At 39.5% G+C, this 27,380-nt stretch overlaps 1 pseudogene; it reads left to right on the top strand.

Annotated features, from left to right (window-relative positions):
• The first annotated feature begins 3,383 nt into the window (after positions 1-3,383).
• On the top strand, positions 3,384-7,025 carry LOC142855300 (TAF5-like RNA polymerase II p300/CBP-associated factor-associated factor 65 kDa subunit 5L pseudogene; annotated as a pseudogene).
• The last annotated feature ends 20,355 nt before the right edge of the window (positions 7,026-27,380 follow it).

Raw genomic sequence — 27,380 nt, 5'->3', positions numbered from 1 at the left:
TGATAGTTAATATATATAAAAAGACAGGATTTTTCTTTTTATTCTAGAAAGACATAGCTTGTTTTTCATTGTGTGACATTTTCATCAACACAATAAAATGGAAGACACAATCTATTTGTGTGGTCAGGTGCATAGTCCAAGCCCTGGAGAGCCCTTTAGCTGAGTGCTATCTCTAAAGATAATGTAACGTGTAAGAAAGAGATACTATCTTCCATTTCACAGACCACGTTTGGTTTTCTGAGAAGGGCCTCCTTTCTGTAACCTTCTAGAAATACATGATTTGATTTAGAATTGGGATTTTCTCAAAAGACTACATCTTTATTTTTCTTAAGATCAATCAGAATTATTAACAGTGATTCGAAAAATGGCTGAGGTTGTTTATATTGTGTGTGTGTGCAGAAGACCTGGCTTTTGATTCTCAGCACTCACGTGAGGGCTCAGGACCATCTGTACCTCCAGTTCCTGGGGGTCCAATAAACTTAGCTGACCTGTATGTATGTGCACGACATTTGTATAAACAACTTGCACTAGACATCATGTGCACACACCCATTGTTCATCACTGTCTTTAAGCTCATTATTTTTATTCTCTAGGTTGCTCTATGCTGTTCTATGCTTCTGCACCTACTTCAGTCTCTTAACAAGTAGTCTCTCCTAGTGGAGATGCTGGTGAAAAATCCCATTGGATTCCCACCTTCTCTTCCATGTGACTTTTCTGCTGCTGTTCAGCTCTCACGCCGGCAGGCAGTGTGTATGTGTATTTCTGTGCGTGCTACTCTGAACCATTAAAGCTTGTGCAAAATTTCAAACGAATTATAAAGGCACAGGAAATAGATGGTAAAAGTCTAGATAAACCACAGGCTTCACAGTGTGTCTAAGATATGCCATCGTCACTGATCCTGCTGACAAGGAACTGACTGCAGTTGTCCCACCCATCTTTGCCTTTCTTTGATGTAGGAAACAGTTTAGAAATCTGAGCAAGGCTTTTGGCTAACAAGGTCAAATGTGTTTAGAATTTGGAGCACAGAGCAATTGTTCTGTGCACTTTCTACTTAAAATTTGTTTGTTTTTTTCGAGACAAGGTATTGCTATGTAGATCATTCTGGTGAACCAAGCACGTTCTTGTTCCAGTCTCTCACCCTGGGATTACAGATGTATATCACAATTTTGCATCTATGTATTTTTTCCTCTGCTGGGGCAGAAATAATATTTTTGCTTTGACAAAAAACTGGTATAGCCCTATATTGTGCAAGTGAGTTACCCCCCCCCCACACACAAAACGATTTCATTTCTTTCTTTATCCTGTGTCTCATTTTGAAGCCTAGGCTGGTTTGGAACTTGTTATGTAAAAGAAGCTAACATGAAACTCCTAGAGATCTACATATGAAGCCTTCAAATAACATTGGGTTTCAAGGCAAGAGGCAAAATCTACCTTCCTTTAGAATCAGAAGCAAAGCTACCCATTCTCCACACCTGTTTTCACACTAGACTGAAAGAGAAGCCCTGCTCTCATATAAGAACAAAGCAAAAGGTATACAGACTGGAAAATAATGAACCAAAAAAAAAATTCTGTTTTTAATCGTGAGGTTGTCAGAAGGAAGGGAATATTAACTTATTTATTCTTTTATTCGGTCAATATTTAGAAAGTAGCTTTTTGTAGTAGATGTCATGACTGTCCAGGTAGATCACCTGTAAAACCAGCATTAAAAAATCCCAAAAGTAGAAGGTGTTATTCCCCAGAAGGCCCCTGAGCATAGCTCACCTGGGGAACTACATTTCCCAGGAGCCCCTAGCATTCCACGCAAAGGCTGCACAGGCACAGAACATGGCATTTGACGCACCGGCATGGGGGACCCTTTAAAAGCTGGAACGCCATCCGTTTGTCCTCTTTTCCCTTCTCTCCCTTTGCCACATAGCAGAAGCAGAAGCAAAAGCAGACGCAGAAGCAGACGCAGAAGCAGAAGCGAGGACTCTAAATATATAGGGTTAAAGGTTAACATTAAGAAGTTAATTGTTTTCTAGATATTAACAATGAGTAATTAAAATTTAACATTTAGAAGTGCAATTTACAATAGCATCAAAACATTAAAAATTTTAGATATGATCATATAGGATCTATATGTGGATAACTACAATGTCCAAAAGAAATCAAATTGTTAAATAAGTGCAGAAGTATTCTATATTTGAGGACGGATAGATTCAATCTTGTTAAAATGTCAAATTTCAGACTTGAGACGGAGGGGGAGAGGAGCGGGGGGAGAGGGAGAGGAGTGGGAAGACGGGGAGAGGAGTTGGGGGGGAGGAGTGGGAGGCTGGGAGGAGGCGGAAATTGTTTTTTTTCTCAATAAAAAAGAAAGAAAAAAAACAAAAAACAAAACAAAACAAAACCAAACAAAATGTCAAATTTCTTCAATTTTATCTATGGTATACAATCTCAAATAAATCCATTCAAATAATTTTGAAATTGGATTGTAAAACTACGATTTTAAATATAAAGAAATAGCTAGAATAATCTCCACAATTTTGATGAAGAATGAAAGAGTTTGGAGAATTCATAAAGAACAATTTTGAGGTTCTAATCTAGAATATTCAAATAAGAATTAATCTACAGAACAAACATGCATACCTGCCATTGAATGGTATAGGCAAGAGAGTCAGATCCTGTTCAAGGTAAACATTGCTTATATACACAGTTTGAAGGTAATTTGGTTTACATGGGATCATGTTTCAAGTAACAAAATAAAACAAGAACCAAAAAGGATAAACAGATTCATAAATAAAAAGAACAGAATATGCATCCACCTATAAAGCTGTATCAATACAACTGATTCTTTTTTGTTTGTTTTTTTCTTTTAGTAAAACACAGGACCTATCAATAGCTAACAGGACATGATAACCATTCTCCTGTGCCTGCACACACAAACACACACAGACAGACATCTGTGTGATAAGTAGTGCTAGAAAAAAATTAGATCTCAATGTATAAAAATTAAACCAACTTTTAAATTTCTTCACTTTAAGCAAAAATTAATTTTTAAACAAAGAACTAAATATAAAAGCAAAGAATTGTAAAACTCTCAGATGCTAATACAGTTGATGATTTATATAAATTTGATTTGGTACAAAATTTATAAAATTTGATATGCAATGCCTAAAGTTCTATTCATAAATAAGAAAAAAACTGCTGTATAAGACAGTTTAAAGATATTGAAAACATTCTGCAAACTGGAAGTACAAATTTGCAAAATACAGACGATGTGTGTTCAAATATTCGAAGAACGCTGAATACTGCATAATAGGGAAAGACAGAGCCCAAGTAAGATCTGTGCCTACAGTCCAAATAGATCCACCGAAGATGTGTAGGATGACTATTAGCGCATAAACATGTCCTGCATCATCTGTCGGTGGGGAAATGTAAATAAAACCATCCCTGAGATGTCAGCAGATGCCGAGGAGAATGCTGACATATTGCTCATCATTCACACTAGCAGTAGAGAAAGGAACAGCCGCTCGGAAAGATGGTTAACAGTTTTGTATAAAGATAGACAGTCTGGGGTATGATTCTGGAATCACCCTTCTCATTTTAAAAGCTGAGCCTTTTGAAAGCCGTAAGGTGAATGTTTATAGACGTTCTTTTTATAATTTCTTCCAACAGGGCAGGCAGAGGAACTTTCGTTTAACACACCTGGCAAATGCTATCTAGTTAATAGATATAGCAATAGTTATACTGATGATTGGCTCCCTCTAGAGGATATGGTGAGAATGACACTATACCATTTTGGTCTTTCGGCCAAAACTATGTAATCTAAGCGCGATCGTGAGAAAAATTCTGACTATTTAAAATTGGGAACGTGGGGACGGGCGCGCGCGCGCGGGGGCCCGAGCGACCCCGCACTTGGCGGCCCCGGCCGCACTCTCCCGGAGACCCCGCGGCCCCGCCGGGCGCCCTCGCGCCTAGCCGACCGCGAGCTCACGGGGGCGCTCGGCGGAAGTGGCCCGCAGTGGGCCGGCTCGCGCCTGCCGCCGGGAGTCGCCGCCCCGCCGACCCCGCAGGCGCTCTGACTCCGGCGTCCAGAGATTCTGACTCCTAGCACAGTCATGAAGTTATGCCTCTCCTTTACCCCCCTTTTGTCTACCTCCACCTCAACCTGGTCCAGAGTGGCCCCAAAAGCACAGTGGAAAGCTTCTATAGCCGCTTCCATGGAATGTTCCTACAAAATGCAAGCCAGAAGGACATTATTGAGCAGCTGCAAACCACACAGACCATCCAGGACATTCTGTCAAACTTCCAACTTCGTGCATTCCTGGACAATAAGTACGTGGTCCGTCTCCAGGAAGATAGCTACAACTGCCTTATCTGCTACCTCCAAAGCGATAACAGCACTGCCCCGTGCAAGGTGCTTGCCGTACACATTCACCTGGACGTGCAGCCTGCCAAGAGGACAGACTACCAGCTGTATGCCAGTGGTGGCTCCTCGCGCAGTGAGAGCAGCAGCCAGGAACCACCAGATGTGCCCAACCTATTCTGCAGAATGAGGCTGCCCTGGAAGTCTTGCAGGAAAGTATCGAGCGAGTCAAGGATGGACCTCCTTTCCTCACTACCATCTGCTTCTATGCCTTCTATAACACAGAGCAGCTGCTGAATACTGCGGAGATCTCCTCTGATAGCAAACTCCTGGCTGCTGGATTTGACAATTCCTGCATAAAGCTCTGGAGCTTGCGGTCCAAAATCTGAAATCAGAGCCCCACCTTGTGGACACATCTCGTATCCGTCTAGCCTGTGACACTTTGGAGGAGGAGGAGAATGAGGAAGACAATACAGGCACAGAGATGAAGATCCTGCTTGGACACTGTGGCCCAGTATACAGCACACGGTTCCTCGCAGACAACTCGGGGCTGCTCTCTTGTTCTGAAGATATGTCCATCAGGTACTGGGACCTGGGGAGCTTCACCAACACTGTGCTCTATCAGGGACATGCCTACCCTGTGTGGGACGTGGACATCAGCCCCTACAGCCTGTATATTGCCGGTGGGTCCCATGACCGTACAGCCAGGCTCTGGTCCTTTGATCGGACGTACCCGCTGAGGATATACACAGGACACCTGGCTGACGTGGACTGCGTCAAATTCCACCCCAACTCAAACTACTTGGCTACAGTTCCACTGACAAAACTGTCCGGCTGTGGAGTGCCCAGCAGGGCAACTTGGTGCGGCTCTTCACAGGGCACTGAGGTCCCATGCTCGCCCTTTCCTTCTCTCCCAATGGTAAGTACTTGGCGTCCGCTGGTGAGGACCAGCGGTTAAAGCTGTGGGACTTGGCCTCTGGGACACTTTTTAAAGAACTGAGAGGCCACACAGACAGTATCACCAGTCTGGCCTTTAGCCCAGACAGTGGTCTGGTTGCCTCTGCCTCCATGGACAACTCTGTGCGTGTCTGGGACATCAAAAGCACGTCCTGCATCACACCTGCTGATGGCTCTTCGGGTGAGCTTGTGGGCATGTACACTAGACAGATGAGCAACGTCCTGAGTGTACAGTTCGTGGCCTGCAACCTCCTCCTGGTGACTGGAATCACACAAGAGAATCAAGAACATTAAGTTTTTATTCAGGCAGCAGACTGGGTGGGGCTGGGGCTGGTCACAGTCCAGGACTTGCTAAAACTGAATCAGTGATTTCCTCACCTACCACACACTTAACCAACACAGCCCTGGTGCACAAGACTCCAGCTGAGAGCTGAATGCTCAGGCTTGAGGCCTCCTGGCTGTGTGCAGGCACCTTGCTTTAGCATCTGTCTCTCCCCAGTGGGGTCACTGGAACAGTTGCAGAACTCCCCTGTATCAGCTGTAGACAGTGTCTCCTGTGGCTTCTCGAGGAAAATGGGGACAGGAACTAGGAAAAGAAGGGATGATCTAGCAGTCTTTCTTTTCCATACTGATAGAACCAGGACTTTTTATTATTACTATAATTAATAATAATTATTATTATTGAAAAGAGGAAACATAGCATTGGCAGAGGTGTCTCTGCTTGTATCTGCAGGTTTGACTCCTGTGATACTTGGAATTTGAGGCACTGCCTGTGATACTTGGAATTTTGAGGTTCAGGGAATTCACACTTTGGTAGCCCAGTGTATCAGGAAAAGGGGCACCGTATAATGTGCTTAGCTGAACACGGTGGGAAAGGAAGATTCTTTATTGCCTGCACTCCTGTCGGTCCTCCTCTCCCCTGGAGAGATGCTGTGGTGGGCAGAGGGTGGGCCTCAGCCCTTGAGTCGGTTGTCCAAGGTTCCATCCCTAGCACCATGAACAAAATTATGATAAAGAGTAATTTTGAGTAAGTCACGGGATATGATGACTGCTTATTCTGGGGTGTGACTTTCTGGTGTCTTTCTCCCTCTGATCTGCTTCTGCCCTCACTGCAGCACCAGCGAATCATGAGTGCACACTCACAAGCGTCAAACCGTGCTCTAAGGACAGGGGAAGTTCTGATGGTGTGGACAGGATTAAATAGTTCTGTTTTCTGAAAAGTTATTTTGTATTTTGTTTTCTATTAAAATGTATTTAGTTTCCAAAAATAAATAAAATTGGGGACGTTCTATGAAATATGCTATCAGAATTTTCCAAAACTTTCAAAAATAGTCAAATGAGAGAGGATCCAAGAACATCCCAAAGAGAAACGAGGAATAAATGCAGTGTGTGTGTGTGTGTGGGGGAGCAGTCATCAAATGCAGGGAACAGGTGAAATCGAAACAAGAGATTAATTAGGATAATTACCCCAATTGAGTCATTATTTCTGCAAGAAAATAAGATAATAATAGAAAAACTGAGTATTGGCTACACGAGAGCTTTTAACAATGTTCTGCAACTCTAAAATTTATGATAAAAGAAAATTTGTGGTTTAAAGCATGAATTCCCCTTTACTTCTCCAACCATATCCTTTGTGGTTTTACAGCGATAGGCTGTGTTTCATCGCTACAACTTTAGGTGCATGCTTTTGGCTAGATGATGTCTCTGTTTCCTTCAAAAATGAATTACTCTATTTATAGGATGGCTGGAGAGATGTGGCACGGTGAAGGAGCAACTGCAAAGAAGCCTAGAAAGCGTTCCTATCACTGCCAACACAAGTGGACATACAAAGGTAGGAATCTAGAATCTTATACTTGACAACTGGTGAGATGTCTAGAAAGTTAGTGGGGAATTTTAGCTCTATGTTCAATGTTAACAATTAGAAGTTAAACTAGGTTAGTCTTAAGAATGTTGTTAGCTATTTTGTAATGGTCTATTTACATCTATTTACCTACCTACTAGAGTGTGTACTTATCTATTCCTGTAACTGTGTAGCGGCCTAATTCTTGGCACATAAAATATATTCATAAATATACTTAGGGTGAGTATAATAAGTTAGATTTTTCCTGAGGTGAAGATTAAGGGAGTCTTATATTTACTAAAGTAAAATGTACAATTATAATGATTAACACCTGAGTGAGTTTTGTTTAATGAATCAATATAAAGGTATTTTCTTTTGAGAAGACAATTAAAATTAGTTTTGCTCATGAACATCCTCAGACAATTGTTTCTGTTTTGTTTTACATTCACTGAATTATTTTTGCATTATTGTGTGTTCCTTCCTGGGACTCAATTTTTCCTTATGATATTATCTGAGTAAGTCTGTCATTGTGCTAATAAAAGATAAACAACATTACTTTGTGATGTGTGATTTTAGAATGGAATTGCCAACACAAGAAGATTATTTAATAAAGGTAAACAAAGAATGTTAATCTCTTAGGTGCAATAAGTCCAATTTTTCAAGATAATGAAGTCTATATTCATCTCAGGTGGGGACTTCTTTGTTGTTGCTTGTTTGCTTGAGACAGTCTCACTCTGTTATCCTAGGCTAGCCATGAACACATGGCAATGGGTAATGTTCCTGTCTGAACCTCCTGGATGTGGGATTTACAGATATGAGTTGCCATACCCACCTGTCTCACCATTTAAAAGACTATAGGTTCCTTTCTTGTCTTAAGACAGTGTATACTCTCAGGATTTCCTATTGTTGGGACACATTTACAAGTATATTTGTATATTTTAAATATTTTAATGCTATAGAAAAATATTTCATCATTACAGATTACCCCGAATGTCCAAGATGACATTGGACAGCTCTGAGACTGGCCAGCATGGCACTGGTTTTCTTGGTGGCCACCGTGATAGGACTAGTTACCCACAGTGAGTGCCCTCAAAGCTACCTACCCAGATGTGGAGACCAGAGTATTTTCTGAGTTGCTTCCCTGACTCTCTCCAAAGTTATAGAATCACTTTGCATTTTACCCTGTACTGTTTTTTTTAATCATGATTTTACTTCTGTTGACATGAAATGATCCCACTGTGATCACTAATGATATCCTATTCTTATGTTTTATATCTATCCTGCCTTGATTTTAACTATATGGCAAGTATGTGAATTTGGTCGTAAGTCTTCTAGGAGATGAAGTTGTAGATTTTAGTGAAAGAACTCAAGTTTTATGGAAGTCGGCTTTATCCTTTAAGTATATTACAAAATTGGATGTTTTGAAATTTGCAACAAAACTTACCAGCTAGTTGAAAAGTTAGGTCCAAATCAAATTCAAGGTCTATTGCTAAAGTCAACAGCACACAAATAAAAATATACAATTGCATTTGTTATTGCTTTCATTTGCAGATACCACTTGTCAGGAATTGTAATAAATATCCAATTTATAATATGTTTAGGTCTCAAGAGAACTGTAAGAGTTTGTGAAGTGCTTACCATGAAATACTGAGTGGTGTAATGATCCCATGACTAACTTAAGCTTACATATAATTCCAATCCATCACATTAGGGCATTTTAATAAATATAAGGAGAATTTAACTTTTCTAATTTTTAATATGGGTAGGGAAAAGTTTTTTATCTATTTTAATATGAGTTAGATAATATTTTGTGTCTCTATATGAGTCTTGGCATGAAGAAACCTCATCTCTAAATTCACATGTCATTTGCAAAATTAAAATGTAGAGATATTATTGATCGGACCCCTTCTTGAGAAGCAATTTGTGTACTCAATAGAAATTTTATTAAAATAAAGGGATACAGGTTTATATGTGTAGAAATATAATTAGCATTGTATTTTTTTTTTTTACTTCTCAGTAAGTCATCTGTGTGTATATTCCTTAAGTGAGAAGCATAAGGAGGGAATACTTGGTAATAATGAAACCAGACATTGTGGCTGTATGGATAGTTCTCCTGGGAAACAACAGGACAAAATGAACTCCACAGGTAAGGGATTTGTGTCACTGCATTTTAAGAAGGGGAATATTTACCTCTATCTTTCAGCTTCTATTTTGGAAGCAAAGCAAATTAAGCTGGCAAAAGACAAAATTACAAAAGGAAAAGTTGTTAGAATTCACACTGGAGCTAAGAAGAGCTTCCTCACGTGTGTGTGTGTGTGTGTGTGTGTGTATTCATGTATGTGTATATGCAAGTATGTGTGTGTGTGTGGATACACGTGCGAAGATGTACTTGTGAAGATCCAAAGACAGCCTGTGGGAATTGTTGGTTGTTTGTTTTGCTTTGTTTTCTTTCAGATTGGAAGGCTTGGTGACAGACACTTTTACCCACTGAGGCATGTTGCTGGCTCCCAAAAGCCCTTTATGACAGTTACAGATTTCTTCAGCACTCAAGAGGCTGAGGCAGGAGGACCACCAAATGTCCTATGCCAGCCTAAAGGACTCAAGGAGATCTTGCCTCAAAAACAAAAACAAGACAAACACATACATTTCTACAATTTTTTAGGAAAAATTTTGTGATCTCAAAAGCTAGTTTTTGCATAAAGTTTATTTTCAAATTTTTTGGTAGATTCTGTTTTATATGTATCAAGTTTTTAAAAATATTTATGAACATTTAAAAATATTCACTCTTAGAAAATAAAAGTAACTAGAATTTAAGTAAAGTACAATTTTATATATCTGTGACTTAGAGTAAAACATAAATAATTATTTCAGTTAAAACATATATACAATTTCTGAATATTGTTTTATTTTTTATTTCTTTTTTTAGGTTTAATAATCTTTTTTTTTTTTGGATTTTCGAGACAGGGTTTCTCCGTAGCTTTTGGTTGGTTTTTTAAATTTTATTTTTCCATTCAAAAATTTACACTTCCTCCCCTTCTCCCATTCCCCTCTCGCTCCCCTACTCACCCCCCCCCTCCCTCCTTAAGAGAGGGTAGGAAACCCTGCCCTGTGGGAAGTCAGAGGCCTTCCCCCCTACATTCAGGCCAAGGAAGCTTTGCATCCAAATAGACTAGGGTCCCAAAAAGCCATTAAATGCAGTAGATATAAGTCCCAGTGTCTTTATCAATGGCTTCTCAGTCAGCCCCATTTTCAGCCACATTCAGAGAGTGGTTTCATCGCTTGCTCATTCAGTCCCAGTCCAGCTGGATTTGGTGAGCTCCCATTAGAACAGGCACACTGTCTCAGTGGGTGGATCAACCCCTTGCATCCAGACAGACTTCTTTGCTCTTCTTCTCCCTCCTTCTGCTCTTCAACTGGACCTTGGGGGGCTCAGTCCGTTGTTCTGATGAGGGTCTCTGTCTCTATCTCCATCCGTCACCGGATGAAGATTCTATGGTGATATTCGAGATAATCATTGGTGTGATAGTGGGGCAAGGCCAGTTCAGGCACCCTCTATTCTACTGCCCAAGACATAGCTGGGAACATCCCCGTTTTAATACTCGTTTTCTTTCCAAGGAGATAAATTTAGTGGCCACTGAGGCTAAATTATTTTGCAATGTTTTTGCAGTCCATTAAGAAGATAGTTTCTGTATTGAAAGAAAATTTTGAAAATAACTTCTTCCTCAGCACTGAAGCGTTCATCTAATTTTTCTTTGGATAGCTAAGCAGAGATTCTTGTTGCTCCTAAGCTATAGCTATTGCCGACTGAGACACTTTCATTGTGTACCTGTGACTTTCATCATTCGTGGTTCAAGGATGGGAGTTCAGGCATCATTGAAAATAAGAAAGCAGTGAGGAAGAAGCAGGCTTTCTTTGCCTGTGGCAGTGCAACTAGAATGCCCTGGATTTGTGTTTGTGTGCAAAGCGGCATCCATCAAATAGAATCTGGTTCCAGTTTTTTTTTTATTTGTTCCCCTGACATTATTGAAACAATACAAATATTGAAAGCATACCCCACTATGGAGAAGCAGCATCAGCCTAAAACTCTGTCCTGGTCTGACCCACGACCTTGGTGCTGTGTCCTCCACACTCAGACCCATGGAACTCACTGGCTTCTGCATTAACCAAGTAATACCTCGCTTGTCTGTGCATTTAGCTGGAAACTTTGCCGCTATGGTGTCCTAAATAAAGTTGTATATTGACATGAAAAAATGATATCAGATAAAAGCCTGAATAATCAGAGAAGCCAAGGAGAAGCCACCAGTGCCTTCCTATCTCTTCCATTCCTCCCTCCAAAAGGGCTGAGATCCTCTCTCTGTCCTGCCTTATCACTTCCTCTCTCTCTGTCTACAGTCCTCCAAACCTCTATGGTTAACTAGTGGCTAGCTCCAGCCTGTGACTCCAAGCAAGCTTTATTTGTCAGAACACAAAATATCATACAACACTGCACTTTTCATCCGGAGTCCATGCATCTCCTTCTAACACCCTTCGATCATTGCTTCAAAACCTCAAAGACTGATTTTCTATTGTAAAGAGATTAACAATATTTTTTCTTACTAATTCTACTTTTAAAATTTGTCATTCTTGGCTGGTCACATGGCTCAGCAGGCAAGGCACCAGTCACCTAGCCTGACAGTCTGAGTTCTGTCCCTGGGTTCCCTGTGGTGAAAGAAAGAACCAAGTCCTCCTATTTAGGCTGTGGAGTATGCATGCATTCAAGTACACACACACACACACACACACACAAAGTAAGTAAACATTTCTTTACGTGAATTTGTCAGATCTTGATAGTGGTAGAAGACACGCTGTATCCTCTGGCCACTGTTTTAGAGCGCCTGAGTTTAAGACAGAGAGCATGAGTTGTGGAGAATGTTCCCTTGTCCTGCTGATGTCTTCCGTAGTCTGCTCAGATGTGCTGCTGTTGCTTTAATTTTATACTCCATCCACTAGTTGTACGACCCAAGTCAGCTATCTAAACTTCAGTTCCTCTTTATTTTATTGTCTTTATTTACACAATCAAGAATATGAAGTTAATAACTTTATACCTGTCTAAGTTTTTTGTAAGGAAAATATTTCATACATTCATATGCTTTCAGAATTTGGGAAAAGACTTCATATGTAGTAGTTATTCAATAAATATAACTGTGATGTGTTAGCATTTGCCTCTTCTAAGGACTGATCTTTAATGGAAAGTAAGAAGGGACTTTTGTTCACTAAAAATGAGGCAAGTTTTTTATTTAAAAAAACCCCAAACCAGAAAACTTCATTATTATTTTATGTGTATGAGTCTTATGCATGTATGTGCACCATGTCTACAGAGGCCAGGAAAATGCATCAGATCCCCTGGAACTGGAGTTACAGCTGCCACATGGGAAATGCATATTGCATTGGGGTTCTCTGGAAAAGCAATAAGTGCTCTTACAACTGAGACATTTCTGCAGACCCATTGGTTTTTCCTTTTAATGTTAAAAACAACGCAACAGTTGTTTCTGGTCTTAAAACTTTTTTCTCATTCCTATTTCTTCCCATATTGTTTCTTTTTTCCTTCCAGGAAAGTCATGCCCCGATGACTGGTTGCAGAAACAAGGGAAATGTTACAAATTTTACATGAACTTTAAGTCATGGACTGATAGTAAAATATCCTGTGCAGTAAATAAATCACAACTCTTAGTGATCCAAGACAAGGCGGAATTGGGAAGAGTCAATCTCATGGAACTTAGTCCTCGGTAGACCAGGTGTGGGTGCATTTTATGATAGCATGACTATTTCACTGTTAATTACTGTCATTTGTTGAATGCCAATCATGTGTTACACACTATGTAATACATTTTACACTATTGTCTTAATTCGCTCTAAGATAAAATTTGTGAGACAGAATGTTCCATATAGACACAGCGGATATTACACAGTTTCCCCAGGGGCTATGTTACTCTACAGATTAGTGGCATAGTCAGCTTATTAGGATAATTTACTATCAATACTGAGATTCTGCATGGAGGAAAAGAAGAGTTCAAAGGACCCATCAAAACATTCCCAATCTAGCCAGCTGTAGGAGTGCTCACCAGCAATCCCAGAATTTGGGAGACTGGGGTAAAAAAAAATTGAGATAGGTGAGTTTGAGGCTAGTCTAGACTATACAGTAAAACCCTGTCTCAAAAAGTTAGACTCAAGTAAATTAAATGTAAAATATTGCCAGTTCCTGACAGTATGTCTAGAATCTCGGTAGTGTTTTAGTTAGAAGAGATGTTTAGTTTTGATTCACCTGTCTCTTCACTGATATAAAGAATCTCTCTTACCTTTAGGCAGTCTCGTTCTTCTTCCTTTGGTCTCCTCTGTGCCCTTTCATAGACTGCTATTTGTAACATCCTTAATTTCACCAAACAGAATGTACATGAGAGTCACACAGTTGGAAAACCCCACATGTGGTTTCTTTTCCTAAATATTCACAAGACTTCTTACAACTTTCCTGGCTGAAAATATGAGCATCAGAATCCTTTTAGGTTTGGGCATAAGAAGTAAGAAGCGTCTCTTCGAAGTTGACATCCAGATGATTCCCTTTGCGTCTCTTTTCTCAAGATTTCATCCAGAGTAAAATACATGATGGAGTTTACTTTTGGATTGGATTGAATGTTCCAGACACACAGAAAACATGGACCTGGCTGGATGACACACCGCTACACCCACAGCTGTGAGTGTTTGGTGTTTGTGGGGACATGTGAGACCTCCGTAGATCACCCCCAGCTACTAGCACTCAGGAGCTTCAAATGGTCAGGTGATTGTAGGATGGAAAAGTTTGATACCTGTTAATATATAAAGATTTATAAAATTTGTCTTAGAGAACCAGAGGCTCATAAAATAGTGTATGGTCCTATTTAAATGTCCATTTAATTTAATAATACAGAAGTTAGAAACAGAAAATTATAACCAACATATTCTAGTTTACATTCTTTTGTAGTGATACACATTACGACCAGGAACAACTTGGAGAAGAAAGGGTTTATTTGATTTACACTTCCTGACCAAATCCATCATTGAGAGAAGCCAAGAGAGGAGGAGTTCAATCAAGCAGGGCAGGAGTTTGAAAGAAGGAACTAAAGCAGAGGTCATGGAGGAAATTCGCTTACTGGCTTGCTCTCCATGGCTTACTCAGTTACCTCCCTTATACACCCCAGGACCACCTGCCCCGAGGTGGCACCAATTACAGTGGTCTAGGCTCTCCTCCATCAATTAACAATCAAGAAAATAATCCATGAACAGAGCTATGGGCCATTCTGATGCAGGAAACTCTTCAGTTGAGGTTCCCTCTTACCAGATGTGCCGAATTGATAGCCAAGATTACGTACAGTAGTCATGAAATGGTCTTGTCACTTGTTTACCTAAAATAGAAAAGATTGGTCTGAACACTGCGGAATAGAGGCATAGGGGAAGTCTCTTTACTTAATTCTTCCCTCAGCCCTGTTTGAAACTGGTATTTTTATCTTTAGCATGCTCACAATATACCAAAGAGCAGGTTTATTTTTGTTATTATTATTATTATTATTACCAAGGAACTTTTTCAAAGTAATGAGGGAAATGTGTGACATTCAGGATTTGGGTCTGGAAGAAATGGTTAATAATTTGATTTACTTTTTATTTTCAAAATACATATTTATTTATAATTGTGTGTGTGTGTGTGTGTGTGTGTGTGTGTGTGTGTGTGTGTGTGTGTGTGTTGCATGCATACAAGCCACGGTGGCCATGTGAAAGGTCAACCATTAGGAATTGTTTCTCCTATGTTGAGGTAGGGTCTCTCTTATTACTTCTGTTGTGCCGCTCAGCACCCCAGGCCGTCTGGCTCAGGTTTTTGAAAGTTTGTTTCCTGTCTGAACTTTGCAGTATCTGAAGTCTCTACCTTGGAGTGGAAGGAAAACACAAAACACTGACAGACTGTGGCAGAGAGTGGGCGTCTGGGGTGGATCCCTGCCCTTTCGGGAGTCACTAATGTGTGGGCTTTTCCTCTGCAGATTTCAAGTCACAAGCCAGGTAGAAGACAATGCCTGTGCCCTGATAAGACTGAAGGGTGTTTTCTCGGAAAGGTGTTTCACTCACAATTACTGGATTTGTCAAGATTCATCTACAGAGGATGGCATTTGAATGACCATAACTATTTCTCTTATTAGAAAAGAATAAGCTACTATGGAGATTTGTATTTTTTTCCCCAGACAAGTGAAACAAGGTCTCACTATGTAGCCTTGGCTGTTCTGGAACTCATGTAGACCAGGCTGGCCTCAGATTCACAGATACCCTACTATATCTCTTGAGTGTATGGTGATTTTAATAACGTGTAAATATATGTCTTCAAATGCAGCATGCAATCAGTCTCAGCTGATCCGTTTGATCACCTCTGTCCCTGACACAATATCTCATCAACATTCTTGACAGTGCTTACTTTAGAGGAAACCTTTCTCCAACCCGCTCACATTCTGCAAAAGATCTCATTTTACTTTAGGAATAAAGGTGACCAATAGATGATTTCTGAAATTAATGGGGAACCTCTATTAACCAATCACGCCTCGTTAATGGGGAAGCTCTGTTAACCAATCACGCCTAGTTAACGCGTGGCTACCTGGAACCCAGAAAGAAAACTGAGATGGACCAGGTGCCTGTTGTCTTCTTGGCAGAACTGGCCTTTGGGCAAAGAAATGCCCATACCTCAACCACTGACAAAGATACATAGTATCCGTAAATGGATAAAACAGGATTGTCAAATCCTGCCAAGACAGAGTAAGTTAGTTACTTTTAAAAATGGTATGTCAGTTACGTTAGGCCTTAGTTGGTTGCTTCAACATTGCAAATGAGACTTTGGGCAATTGCCCAGGTAGCCAGTTGTCTCTGTCATTTGTTACACATTTTGGAAGTTGCTTGATTGCACTTCCTGCTTACTCAAGTATTATTATTTCCCTTCTCAGATCTTCAATTGGGTTAAAGATTAGATAGTTATAGTTACCTTCCTCATGATTTAGCCAAGCTTAATTTCAAAGCAATATTTAGACTCCTTGAAATAAAATGTTTAGTAAAACTTTTGTTATGTGTTCTTTGCTTAATATTGTTTATATTGTTTGAAATGTTATATTTGGTATCTGTTCCTATTGTATATAGTTGTATTGGGTTTGGATCCATCTTGTTTAGACAAAAGGGGGAGATGATGGGGAAACTCTGTTAACCAATCACGTCTAGTTAAGGAGTGGCTACCTGGAACCCAGGAAGAAAATTGAGATGGACCAGGCATGCACGCTCTCTCTGTATGATTCCCACTGGACACAGAGGAAGTCCGACTCCCCATTCTTGTGGCGTGAACAATTATAACCATTAAAAATATAATTGTTATCCTTAAACTGGCCTGGTTATTTCCCATATCCAGCTAATTTGCAACATGAAATTTTACCACTTTGTATGCCCAACTGGCTGCTTCTTATTCTTCCTGTGCTTACTGTGAATAAAGTTGTCTCTCTTTTTTCTGATTAAATCAAATCTCCTAGTCTGTAATTTGAATTTCAGCCTTTTAAATTTTTCCTAGGAGACCACTTCTTTTTTTTCCCTCTATCTCCTTTCTCACTCCTTTTCTATTGTGACCAAACCTAAAGCGGCTATAAGAAACCATTCCTATAACCCATGTGACTTCTGCCTTCTGTTCAGGCTCTCCTCTTTTAAGAAAAACTTCCTGTAAAAATACCAAGGCATATGATTTCCACTTTCTACCTCTTATTTCATGTTTCCTTAAAATCTGATTTCTGCTTTACCTGTTTCAGTAAAATATTTTCATCATGCCACCAGTGGCTGACTTCCAGGTAAGTACAAAGAAGGATCTCTAGATTTTTGGAGTTCTCAGGAGCTCTGCTTAATATTAACCAACCCTTCCATTTTGAACTCTTAGCCTGGTGTCTATGGCACATTTCTCTCTGTCATGTGTGGGTTTTCCTCCCTGCTCTCTCAAACATGGAGATTCTTCAGAGTTTTGCCTAGGTCTGCTAATACACACAACCGATGATTGAACTCATTCCATTCATAATGTCATCAATTTATTATCTCCATACTCTCATTTCCAGACTGGACCTTATTAAATGACTGTCAATTGGACATCTCTGTATGGCTATGTCAGGGGCTTTGGGTCTTCCCTGTTACTAAAGTCCAGTACATTTCAGAAGCTCACCTGTATTAGTTAACTGAGACACTGAAATAAGCTATGACTTTGCCCTCCTCTCTCCCTCAGTCTTCTAAGCTTCACTTGAGTCTTAACAATTGGATTACTTTTGATTTGCCTTTGTTATATTTGTACCCAGTTTATTGTTCTGGGTTTTGAGGAGAGCCTTTTTTTGTTCAATTATATTTGGTTTACCAAATCCACTCTCAGTATTGGGATGGCTCTGAGACATACCATGACATCTTCCTCAATATTGGAATGCTGCTGAGACATACTGTGACAATCCATCCTCAGTATTGGGATGGTGCTGAGACATACCATGACATCCTCTCCTAGTACTGGATGATAATGAGACATACCGTGATATCCACTCTCAGTACAGCTTCTCTAAACCTCACATCAGACTATGCTGCCTGCTGTTTAATGCTTAGGGTCTGTTTTTCCAGGCTCTTGATTTCATGGCATCACCTCCTTGATCCCTACTTCCAAGCCTGTACTTATTATGATGGAGTCACACTAAGCTTTATTCACTTTTAACTCCTTACAGAATCTCTGACCCTTAGCCTGATCACATTTGTCTGTCTTAGTTTAACATTCTTCCTATTTGTCTGTTGAACTGTTTTTATTCTTTTAATTCTGAGAAATGAACTCAGTGACATGTGCACTTTAGGCAAACATTCTATCACTGAGCCACACACGCAGGCCACATTTATCTTTATTGTTCAGGCTATCACACACCATTTGGCAGAGGATACTGCTTTGACCAGTTTCCACTCCAGAATAAATTGTGTGGATTTGATACATATTTTTAAGTTTCCTATAGCAACTTTATTGTCACACCCTAAACATTTTGTATCTTACTTGTTTAATTATGGTATATCTGAAGCTACCAACCCCAGTATCATCAGTACTGCTCATCATTGTGAGAGGCCAGGCATTTGACATGTAAATGGTGAATAAGGAAATCATTTGCAGCATATTATACTTTTTCCTTAGTCAGCTTTGATTGGCCATGCATACATTTGTCTGGTTTCAGCAATTCTGACTTACAAATAAAGAAACAAGCTGTAAGTGGGGGCACAGTAAACCTCTGATATTGAATGACACTGCTCCATGGTCACTTTAAAGAATAGGTTTATTATAAATATGGAAGAGAAATTATGCAGAAACATGCTGGGAAGTCCAAAGCAGCTGTCTCTATTAGCCTGAATATACTTCAGCCATGGGGGACTCTTTGGCAGACTGTTTAGGTCATGTCAAGCTGCATGATAAGATAAGAACATGCCAATTTCTGGTGTTTCATATTTGGTGTTCACAGCTGTTGCCTTAATTATTCAACCTTTTATTTGTTTATCTTTTAAGATTACATGTGAATAAAGACATTATAACATAAAACATTTTATAAACTTAGAATTCCATAGCCTTACAAATTTAAATATTTTTCTAAAAAATTTTCTTCAAAAAACATCTGGTTTTTTAAAGATTAAATTGTAAAACTCCAAAATTTTCCTCTTAAAGAAGTTTAAAATCTCTCAACTGTGTGTTCCTACAATTTAATAAAGAAAAGTACATTTTTTACTTCAAGAGGGAAGAGGCAGGGCACAACTATAATCTGCACAAGGCAAAATCAAGTTCCAGCAGTGCAAATAAGAATGTCCAATATCTAGGTTTCATTCATAATCCTCTGTGCTTTCTCAGGGGCTCAGGTCACCTCTGTGGCCTGACCATCAACAACATACACAGCCTGTCTTCAAGGACCCAAATGTCTTCTTTTCATCAGATCTGGGGTTTTTGATGGCTATAACATGGCACATGTATCTGGGGTCCCCATTAAAACTAGGTTCTCTTTAGGAATTCTAGCCCTGCCACACAGTGCCAAGTCTCAGGTGCTCTCCATGATTCCTTCATATCTTAAACCAATACCACCTGGGTGACTCTTACATTATAAAGTTTGATGCCTTATTAAACAAGCATTATTTTTAAATCTTACCTTTAACAAACCTTGTTTTCAAGACAGGAATTATCATATAAAAAAGCATCCTAATCCAAAATATGTTGCCACCTTGGTTGACCCACATTATGTGATCATTTTTAATCAAGATGGTGATGAAATTGCATGACATTCATCTTCTCCAACCCTAGCTAAGATGTTTGCCAGACATGTGGCTGCCTAAAGATGGTGGTGAAATCACATGCAGCTTTTATCCCCAAATGACATCATGCTATGTGGTTCCTTTAAGATTACCTAAGCATAGACTTTTTCTTAAAACTATCAACCCCGTGTTACTGAATTAACTTTTTTGTTTTACATATTAAAGATTTTAAACATTCTCAGTAAACTTGCAATTCTATAGATAAGGTTTATATCTTAGTAAACATCTTATACAATTAAATAGAACCAATAATCTTTTTTTAGTTATTCTGCTTTGCTCTCTTCTCCCTGTCACAGCATCAGGTGGATCCTCTGACCCTAGACATAGAGACCTTTAAAGCACACCTGGTCTGAAAAGGGAAGAACCATAACCCAATTCCAGAGCCAGATTTTTGCTGCGGAATAATCCTTTTGTACAGCATGAACATGTATTACTCTCATTGGTTAAATAAAGAGTCAAGTGGCCAATAGCTAGTAAGGAAGAAGTTAGGTGGGAGATCCAGACTGAGAGGACACTGGGAAGAAGAAAAGTAGAGTCACAAGCAGCCACCAGCCAGATGCAGAGGAAACAGAAGAACATGCTGTGCTGAAAAAAGGTACCGCCACATGCTAGAGCATAGATAAGGAATATGGGTTAATTTAAGTTGTAAGAGCTAATTAGTAATAAACCTAAGCTATTAGTCCAGGATTTATAATTAATAAGTCTCTGTGTGGTCATTTGAGAGCTGGTTTGTAAGACAGAAAAACTTTACCTACAGATTTTCAATAAAGTAAGAACCTCATAAAACAACTTTACTATTATCCATATCCAAAAGTCATTTGAACCCCCACTGAACTAAATCCAGTGACCAGAAAGATCAGAGTTAAATTCTGAGCCCCAGTCATCAAAGAAGCCATGGAATTCATGGAAGCTCATACGTAAAGGAGACCAGTCAGAAACAAAAGACACAAATAATTCATACACTCAAACAAGCATGACCCATTTCTTCCTCAGCTCCGTGGTTGCAACACAAAACTTACAGACATATCAGAAAGCAAAGACACACACACAAACACCCACCTTATAGACAAAACGTTCCCTTCTTTGAGAGCACATGAAGACAGGTAAAACACAAGACAAAGCTCAGAGCAAAAATGACAGCAGGAAACACAAGACAACAACGTCAACAACTGTAATCATTTAGAGATTCACCAGTTTGACCAAAAAAATTTTCTTAACAAATAGGAGACCCCCATTTTTCCTCAGTAGCATTCCCACACAATCCCGACACTGACAATTCTGAGATCTCCTTGTCTCCTGGAAGACCTGACATCCTATGCTGGGTCTCTCCAAAACCTTCGCTTGGGCTTCCAGGCTTGTGAAATATCCTTATGGCTCCTCAACTCTGTTGTACAGAATAGGTATTGAAACCCAGCCAGTGGATACTCAGGTGCTGGCCCCTCCAAGTTTATTCTCAGTCCCCAGTCTTCAAGGCATTGCTAGGATCTCAAAGTAGGTCAGGAAAGGAACTGGTGACCCTGGCCGGACTCCCAGTTAACCAGAAATAACCAAAGAACCACGTGATGTCTCACTTTTCTCTGGACAGAGAAATATTTGCCTCTTATCACGCCCAGGTCCCCACGTTGTGATCCCACAGAACCAGAAACCAAAGGACAGCGAAAAAGCTAGACGATTTCTATGACTTACCAGAAGGGGGCAGCCGTGAATAAGAAAAACATGCTTGGTATTTTCTTTTTGAAAGGTAAGTCCTGGATCCTTGAATTCCAAGGGCAAGGCCTCATGGATTGCCTGTCTGGGAGCTTTGACCAGCTTCAGAATGTGGACGAATGATACAATTTCACTAGGGAATTCCAAATGTTAAACCTGAGAATTGCGAGGAGAAAAACCGGTTCCACAATTATCCAATTAAAGAGAGCTCTAGTACTTGCCAGGAAAATGGACTCTGTTCACGTACATACCCGGAATTCTCAGAGACATGGTCCTGGATTTAGGTCAGTCAGGAGCTCATAAAAGTAAACACCCACTACGCTATGGTATTTCCCGCCTTCATTCAATCAGGAGTAAACATGTATCCTGATATACTTCCTGCTTATGCATCTCCAACCTACACGTGATCCCAACATCCGGTGCAATTGTGACAACCAACCTTGTTTATTGAGGTGAAAACACATGACTTGTTAAGAACCACATCCCAAGCATTCGTAGGGCTTAGGGGCGAGCTTTCACGCTTCCACTCTGTGCTTTCCTGCACACATATGGTACAAATACACCCATATCCACACACACAATTAAATGCAAAACAATCCATAAAGCCACACGAGTGTGAAAAACTATACATCTTTTTTTAAGGTGGATATTTGATAAATGTGAGAAAAGATGATAGAAAAAAGTTGTAAGAAGAGAAGAGAATAACAGAAAGTTAATATTTAAGTCACAAACACTGATTTTGATGTAAACACTAAAACACTGAAGTAACTAAATGTTAAATAAATACATAAAACAGTTTGACTACATTTCTTTAAATGTCTTGTTAAGGATTATTCTTAAACTACATTCTGTACTAAATTCAAAATTTTGTGTTGTGTGTGAAATATTGGTAAACTTCTGATGAGGAGGTTCTAAGAAATTGAATTTTTTCAAAATAAAAAATCTTAATTTATGTGTGTGTGTGTGTGTGTGTGCGCGCGTGTGTGTCTGTAAACGTCCATATGAAGAGTGCACCAGAAAAGGGTGTTAGAGTCACTGGAGGTGAAGTAACAGGTGATTGTGTACTATCTGATGCAAGAGCAACAAATATTCTTCAACCCTATGGACAATGAATTTAATTAATCAATCTAAAATCCTACTTTCTTAGTGAGATTCAAAGTTGCAATATATGGTTTATTTATTATAGTCACCATGTTAAACACTAGTTATCTCGAAGATATTACTCTTATCTAAAAGAAATTTTGCATCATTTGATATTTTCAAATGTATCCTTCTAGACCTTGGGACTCACCATTCAACTTCCTGTTTTGTTAAATTAGTATTTTATTTATCACTTATAAGAATGGTTATCTATTTTCTCCAGTGCCTGTCTTATTTCACTTAATGTGGTGAGTTCCAGATTTGTCCATATTATTATAAATTCAAGATTTCCTCCTCCTTTTCCTCTCCTTCCTTCCTTTCATCTTCTTCCTCTTCCTAGTCAATGAATGATATTCATATTGTATACTGTCCTATTTTTTTATCCACTTGTATTATTCAAGGCTGTTATGAGAAAAAGGGACAAGAAAACATATAATTCTAAATGAGAATTTATGAGATTGGCTCACATAATTAGGGGTTAGATTTTCCAACACGAACCACCTACAGGAAAGAGAGATGGGACAGCCAGTTCAAAATCTAGGTTCTCCTGAGCAAGAGGGGCCAGTAATGGAGACCTATTCCGAGACGGAAACTCTGCAAGTTCCTTGTTGCAGTTCCACACTCAAAAGCTGAAGAAACCGGAGTGTGCTGTTTAAGGTGATGACTGAACAAACAAGAAAGAAAATAAGAAGTAAAGCAACAGCAAAACAACAGCAAAAGCTAAAATAGTAGCTGCACATTGTAGACCAATGTGATAGAGGCTTTTCTGTTCTCTTCCAGAGGTTTCACAGTTTTACTTCTTAATCCACTGTTTTTACTTAAATTTGACATGCAATAAAGGTCTAATTTCATTTTTTTCTGATTATTTAATTCATTTTTGTCCCAACAGCATTGAAGACAGTGCCCTTTCTACAGATACATTTATGGTATATTACTTCAAAATCATTATCTGGACTTTCTATTTTTTCCCATTTGTTTGTGTTCACATGTATGTCACATGTATATGTGCATATGTGCATTTTTGGGTGTGCTTATACATGTGTATATACATGTGTGCATGCACATTAAGCACTTTTCATTTGAATAAAACTTGGCTGGCTTCTTTTTGTTTGTTTGTTTGGCTGTTTGTTGGTTTTTTTATTATTTTATTATTATTATTATTATTTATTAAAGATTTCTGTCTCCTTCCTGTCTCTGCCTCCCATTTCCCTCCCCCTCCCCCAATCAACTCTCCCTCTCTCATCAGCCCGAAGAGCAGTCAGGGTTCCCTTTGGCTGGCTTCTGAGACCTTGTTTTTCCTGTCTTTTAATTCTTAAATCAGTAAAGGAAAAGAATCCATTGCTGCAACCCCAACTTCATTCTGATAGCGTCAAAAGCTTTAACACTTAGATGCACCTTTCCAGATTCTTAGTGATAAATATTTAAAGGTAAAATTTTCCACAATTTCCTTCAATAGATATGTGGGGATATTTGTGATTTTATTGAATAAAATAAGCAAAAGTTTCAATTTGTTCCTTAAGTCTTTATTTTAGTATTAATTAACAAGCAGGCGTCAACATTTTAAAGTCTATGTCGACAAGTGTGAGCCAGCACGAGGTGCTGTTTAAACCATAGGTTGTACAGAGGGATTTGTGATATGATCGCTCCATCTTCAAAACTTAATAACAAAATGCTCTTATAAATGACAAGCTATAACCGGAAGTAGGTAAAGAGCCATTTACATATTTTCTTACTGTGTTCAGACATTACTCAACATGAGGGTTATCACAGATCCAACAGTGTGTTAGGGCAATCTCCTAAATGTGCAGCATTGTTAGTTATTACTTCCATAGATGTGTGGGGATGCACTCTTCCATCTGAAGTCATAGTATTGTCTACTCATGCAAATCTATGCACAAATTTAGCTTGGAAAAGACAAGACCCAAAGAAGCACTCCCAACCCACCCCACCCCTGCTAAAAACTAGATACAGGAACAAAGAATAAAAGAAAACAAGGGAGTAAGTTCATGTGTAAGAAGAAAGGTTTTCTTTCTTTTTTTCCCCCAGTGAGGAAATGATTATGATGGCTGCTTGCTCATTGTCCCTGCCCCACCTCGCTCCTCTCATTGCATAGGTTTGCTCTTTCACATCCCTGAAACTCTCATGTTGGCTGTCTCATGTGTCCATTCTGAACTGCTTCCTTATTTCCACGGCTGCACCTTTTGCTTTTGGTTGAATTTCTACCAGATATATCCACAACCCTCTGAAACTCAGCTTGTCTCAATAACCCTCCTTTCTGTGTCAACTAGCAATGCTGGTATTCATTTGGTAAACTGAGACACAAACTTTTCTCTCCCATCCTTTTTTATTGCACTCATATCTAAGATCTGCTCCCTTCCCGCTTACGTTTCTCCATCGTTCCAAGGTTTCAAGACTAGCATAACTTTTAAATTGTGCAAAACCCCACACACTCCTTTCACTCTGCTGCCACACTTCTGGTAAGATATTTTTGTGGGGAAATGTATTTGTCCTATTTTTCTTGTTCTGCCTCTGCACCTATTGTTTTTATATAGCACCAACTGACTGTGAACCTGAGATCCTCCTGCCTTCACCTCCCTAGTGTTGAATTATAGACCTGAGCTACCATGTCTGCCTAACAATTCCTTTCTTTCTTTATCCATCTGAAAATATTTTTCCAGTGATAATTTCATTGGCTCTTTCATTCTGTTCTGCCACTAACCTCTTCTCATGCCCAATACATTTGTTTCTGTGCATCTTGTAGTATTTGGTATCAAATACCAAAGTTGCACACTTATTTAGCCTCTACTTTTCTGAAGTAATTACAAATTTGGTTCTAAGATTCCATCACAACCATTTATAGCTATTAGTTTATTCTTGACACAGGAGAATGGTGGAGCAATAACGCAATATAATTGGATTGCATAAAGATCCAAGACACAAAATCCTGAGTTTTATTGCATGTACTTCGGTGGGTTATGGCTAGAAAAGACACTATATTTTTTAGTCTCTTGCCTACTTGAAACCTACTTAACAGCGAACAGCAATTTTCTTTATTCCTTTTGAGACTGAAATAATCGAAAGAACATTTGTAGCAGCGAGGATGTTGGAAGCACAGAGAGAAACAGAAAGTAAGGATGAGGGTGAAGAGAGTAGACCGAGGCTGAGATGAGGTCTGCCATAGAAGGCGAAGGTAGCTCTTGTCTCATTCTGCAATGTGTCCCATCACAATTTAAATTCAAGCCAAAGAGCGTACACTTAGCACCCAGAGGATGCATGCCACCAGCTTCACAATAACATTAAGAAAGCCTTGTGTGTTGTAGAGGAACAGTGTTGACCTCAGTGAACATGAAACTGCAATCATCTGAAGAGGCTGACATTTGACACTAACCCTCAGACATTGGAGAAGTTTGAACAGCCAAGTTCCAACTACACCCTTAAAGGTCTTTGCCAGAGCCTTACCACTCATAGGGCCCATGGGGCGACAGACCCTGGGCAGTAACAGGTAGGGAGAAGGAGGTGCTAATTCAGACTGTTTACTCACAAGCTGACAGGCAACTTCAGTGCAAAAAAAAAATTGTTTTCTGTAAAGTTTCTCTGTATCGATTACACTACATCCTTGGGTTGCATAATAAAATAATGCAAATATAAAAAAAGATAGCTAACTGCCAGTATTGCTCATAAAAGGAAGGAGAAAACCCTCCAAATCCAGAAGAGTTAGAGCTCCTGAGAAGTAATTATATGTGAGATTAGCTTCAATTTAATTTAAATTCAAATCAATTCAAAGAATTAATATACACATTGAATAAATTAAAATATAAAATTTCCATTAATATTTAATTATTAAATATGAAAACTCATTCTCCAAAGAGATGTGGAATGTGTATATGTCTAACCCTGAAATAGGATTCAGGACCTTACACATACTAAGCAAGTATATGCTCTACCATTGAGCCATCCCCAAGCCAAGCTGCTTTTAAATAGGATACAACAGAGTCATCTTACATGTCAAGAACTGGACAGATTTATAAAAACCAGATTTAGAAATCAAATCTGAAAGGAGACAAGAATGAAAAAGTCTAAGCATACATTTCATGCATGCTCATAATAATGTAATCTTTTTCAGAGAGAATTAAAGCTACATTTGATATAGAATGTTATAGATCTACGAGATTTTAATTTCTTTGGGAATTGGCATTTCGTTTGATACAAACCCACTTTTTAAACAGATGACTGCTGGAGCTGCTGATGCCGTTTTTGTGTAGATAGGCATATTGACCATTCCCAGTGATCTTAAACCTGGAACAAAATACAGAGAGAAAAGGCCACAGAATTAATAAACGCTAATTGCAAGTGTCAGAGAAAAATATCCATTACCCTTTAACACAAGAATTATTAGCTACCAATCAAGATGAATTCATCCTTTTTCTGACTTAAAACGTCACTTTTTGTACATGGAAACATTACTATTTTCAGGTCTCAAAGAAACCCTGGACAGTACTCATGGCTCCTCCCAGCACTTCTTACCCCACCCCCTAAGCTAAACCTCTCCAAGCCAGGGGCTGGGCTTCCCTTCCCTTCCCCCAGCTTCTGATTCTTATATGATTGAGCCATTTTGACCATGTGCCCTCTTGGCTGCTGGCAGGCTTGCTCTTGGCCCCCTTGCCCTCTCCTCTTCTCTCCTCTCCTCTCCTCTCCTCTCCTCTCCTCTCCTCTCCTCTCCTCTCCTCTCCTCTCCTCTCCTCTCCTCTCCTCTCCTCTCCCCTCCCCTCCCCTCCCCTCCCCTCCCCTTCCTCCTTCCCTCCCTTCCTCCTCCTCTTCCTCCTCCTCCTCCTCCTTCTTCTTCTTCTTCTCTCTCTCTCTCTCTCTCTCTCTCTCTCTCTCTCTCTCTCTCTCTCTCTCTCTCTCTCCCCTTCTCTCTCCCTCTCTCTCTTTTCTTCCTCTCTTGCTCTCTACCATTCTTCCTCCTCTCATGGTCTGCAACATGAAGGGCCAGGCCTGCTTGTTGTTCCACCACAACGA

Source organism: Microtus pennsylvanicus, chromosome 8 (genome assembly GCF_037038515.1).
Source record: "Microtus pennsylvanicus isolate mMicPen1 chromosome 8, mMicPen1.hap1, whole genome shotgun sequence".
Classification (NCBI taxonomy): domain Eukaryota; kingdom Metazoa; phylum Chordata; class Mammalia; order Rodentia; family Cricetidae; genus Microtus; species Microtus pennsylvanicus.
This window is presented reverse-complemented; position numbering and strand designations above follow the sequence as displayed.